Source organism: Lactuca sativa, chromosome 6, assembly GCF_002870075.4.
Source record: "Lactuca sativa cultivar Salinas chromosome 6, Lsat_Salinas_v11, whole genome shotgun sequence".
NCBI lineage: Eukaryota > Viridiplantae > Streptophyta > Magnoliopsida > Asterales > Asteraceae > Lactuca > Lactuca sativa.
The window spans coordinates 2,086,838-2,090,887 of record NC_056628.2 but is presented as its reverse complement, the minus strand read 5'-3'; the positions used below and the strand labels follow the sequence as shown (position 1 = coordinate 2,090,887).

Below are 4,050 nucleotides of genomic sequence, written 5' to 3'. Positions count from 1 at the left end.
AATTTGTTTCCAAGAGTTTCAATATTTCATTAAGTTTGACCAGCTTCTAAGCCAATTTTCCCTTCCATCTTACGAACACATCCTATTTTGCTTCTTCAACGATTCCCTTCTCCTCTAACCACTTTCCCGGCTTCTCCCCTGACTTACAACAAGAAACCCCTAATTCTTTCCTTTTACTCATCTTTGCAAAATCAAGCACATACAACCATCGCCTATGAGAGTATGTATGTCTTCTTCCTCTTTCAATCGATAAGGCCTAACACCGAAGATTGAAGGTGAATTGACCCTTTGTTCAAAGAAAAAGGTAATCATTTTCCTTTATTTATTCCATTCTGTTAGTTTGACCTCATATTCTTCTGCTCTTTGTTTTTTTTTCTTGCCGATTATCAAGTCTAGCCCTATTTGTGTTTTCTTTAAATGGAGAACCATTTAATTTAGGGCTTGATTGCAATTTTCTCCATGAAGCCCTTCTTCAGTAGTCATCTTTTTCATCTTTTTCTGAAGGACCAATTCCCTTCTTCAGTGATTTCAGGATCCATGTAAGTATCGATGTTGAATTCATCTTTTTCTGATTGCTTTTCCATCTCAGAATGCAAATAGGTCTGGAACTTTACATCATCTATGATTTTAAGGGATGAAGTTTCTTTTAAAGACCTTGCAAATTCCTTGTCGCTTTCTAATTTTCCACTTAGAACTAATACAACAGGTCGTTGGGACTCCATGTTTTCTATAAAAAAGCACGATCCAATTAGTTTACACATATCATAAACACTGGATTCTACAATCTTAGATGATAGTGATACTTATATTGTAATACTTAAATTGGTGTGTTTAAGATTTTGTATTTGGATCTAGAAAAAATAAGTGCTTTACATTTGTCATACGTGTATGTTGATACTATTTCAATGAACTAGCAAAATGAAATTGTGTAGCATTTCTATATCAATGTTTAGCTTAACTAATACTTATCTCACCTGATCTGAATTTTGAGGTATACACTTTTGTTGATTTTTGTTTTCGTCAATGTTGATTTGTTGAAACTGTACATATGGTAGATTACATATGGATCAGTACTGAAGTTGATGTATGAAAAGACAAGATTCTGACTTCATTCACATGATGTGCCATATGGGTTAGGCAGTGGGCAGCAATCTCTTACAGGTTTTCCTAATATAGATGACGCCAATAGCTACTGGGTATGTTAATAGTATTTATAATTCTAACTTTATATCCACATTTCACATGGTTAAAAAATGACATAATTCTCAAGTATGCATGGGCAGAAGGTTGTGTTATCTGCTAATGATGAAGGGAAAATTTTTGCAGTGGTATTCTTGAGGCAGCTGCGGGCCCCATTCCTTGGTGACAAATTCTCGAGTATGCATGGGCATGAGGGCGTTTTAGGGAATTTGGAGTCTCAAGAAAACTTTCCTTTCAGTGTACAAGGAATAGTTCTAGATATTGTGATAAATCCACATGCATTCCCATCTGGACAGACTCCCGGGCAGATGTTGGAATCTGCTTTGGGGAAAGGTATCACGTTGGGAGGTTCACAGAGATACGCAACACCTTTTTCTTCTCTCTCCGTTGATGCCATTACAGACCAAGTTCACAGGTAATTGGTAAACTAAATGACTCATTTTTCTTTATGATTATAGCAAATTATTTTCATTTACTTGTTTATTACAGGGCTGAATTTTCGCGATGGGGAAATGAAAGACTCTATGACAAGAGGACAGGTGAAATGGTAAAATTGCTAGTGTTCATGGGCCCCACGTTCTACCAGAGGTTAGTTCACATGTCGAAGGACAAAGTGAAATTTAGAAACACGGGCCCAGTGCACCCGCTAACGAGGAAACCGATGGCTGACAGGAAACGGTTTGGTGGAATAAAATTTGGGGAAATGGAAAGGGACTAGTTGATAGCCCATGGAGCGTCTTCTAACTTACATGAGCGCCTTTTCACAATTTCTAGTGGTTGTGCTTTTTAGTTCTTTTAACAATATTTTGTGACCGGTTATTATTTTGAATGTTGATAGTATGACCTCATTGGCAAGCTGCATTCTATTAAGCATTATCTTCTTCTGGATCAGGTTAAATTTTGATTGTTGGGTTTTTGAAGTTAAAATTTTTTGAATAGTAATTTGTAATTAAATTTGATATTTGATTTGGTTGAGTTACAAATACAGGGTGATTTCTTGGTTCATTTTATGGATATTGCATGTGATGAACTTGATAAAACATCAAATGAAATCTTTGTTGAGAAGCTTCAGTTCTTTCTCCATTTAACTCATATTATCTGACTCAAAAAAACTAGAGTATATTTTGGGTAATTATTGCGAATACACCACTGATACTTTATTCTTTCCAATCAAACAATAATAGTTAAGACATTTTTTCCAAATTAACCTTTCTAATTCTCCAAATTAACATGTTTGATCAATTATATCTGGTCAAAATGGTTAAATTGGAAATATGCCTGAAACTTTAATGGTTCTTTTGACCAGAAAAATAAAGTAGAAATGGTTAGTTAAACTGCAAAATTACCCAAAATGTAATGATGTTTCTGTAATTTGCCCTTATGTGTATCCATATATAAGAATTGTTGTTTCTCTTTTTACCCATTAAGTTCCTTCTGAGACAATAAATGACAATTGTAAACAGATGACTTATGGAAAAATACTAAATTTCTTGACTTTATTTCTACATAAAGAGTTTGATGTTATAAATATAATACACAAATAAATGAAAATGAAAGTACACTGCTATTTTTTATTTTATTTTGTAAACTTTATGTTTTCATTTATTTGAGTTTAATTTTCAGTGACTGTTGGACCTTGCACTGCGTTCAACTGCAGCTGCATCAGATCCTTTGCATGAAGATGTCACATGTTCTGTGGTTAGTTTCATTTATTCCCATTACAACATAACAAGCAACTTTCAGAAATAATTGATTAATTACTATTTTATTTATTATTATGCCTTTTCCAGGACACAGGCTCTTTGTTAAAGAGACTAAGCATCCTCAAAAATCTTCAAACAGGTGGTGGTGGTTAGACAGTTTCTGAGGTTGATATTGTAGAAGAGCCCTTCATCACTGGTATCGAAACCTTCTCTGTTAATTACAAGGTAATCACCTTTAACATTTTCTCTCTTTCTTTCATGTAATATAAGAAAAAATGATTAAAAGGCTAAGAAAGAACATTTAACCTTCTAAGCTGGATTGTTTTCCTTTGTTTCAAAGCAAAATGTGGACATTAAAAGGCTAAGAAACGACATGTAAATTTGCAGCAAATAGTGCTTTAAAACCTAATTTCTACAAGATTTCACACACCGTTAGGTAATGCCTATACCACACATCTCTTGCCCTCCAAGGGCACAATTGGAAATTGTTGTTTACATTAAAATATTAGCATCAAAGGAAATTCGGAATTTATATCTCAATTTGCAGCGGATCAACTAGAACTAGAGCTTCGTTTCTTTCATCCAAAACATCACAGGAAGGAAACAGTTACTTTAAGAAGGTGTAATTTACAAGTCTTTTATGCTTTACTTTTATTGCACTATATAGGGCTATTTTCAATGATGAGGGTAATGAGGGTATTAACACCTTTTGTGCATACAAGAGTAGCGAGAGTGACTCCATGTCCCACCTTTTTGTGTTGGAATTCAATTTTTGTCCCATTGACATTTAGTCTCAGTCTAAGTTCAATGCATGTCAAACATAGTTGGTATGTATGTCTTGTCCTGTCATGCCATGTCCTATAGTAAAATTGATTGTATTTACGACCTAGGTAATGACACTTTAACAGGGGTATATATCCATATGATATCATTCCATATTAGATTCACATTCCAGCCCTTGAACCGCAAATATCCTCATCAACACTTGGGGATGAGATTCCAACATCACTTGAAGATCTTAATATGAGGTTTTTTAAGGATTAAACGGGTATATAGTTGCATTTCCAACTTAATCAGCCCTCCAACAAGGTAAATATATATTTGTAATTAGGAAAGTATGTTTACGAAAATATCATTTTCTTTTCTT

General features: G+C 34.1%; 1 pseudogene; it reads left to right on the top strand.

Moving 5' to 3' along the window:
- Window positions 1–1,024: 1,024 nt before the first annotated feature.
- On the top strand, window positions 1,025–1,990 carry LOC111886924 (DNA-directed RNA polymerase D subunit 2b-like; annotated as a pseudogene).
- The last annotated feature ends 2,060 nt before the right edge of the window (window positions 1,991–4,050 follow it).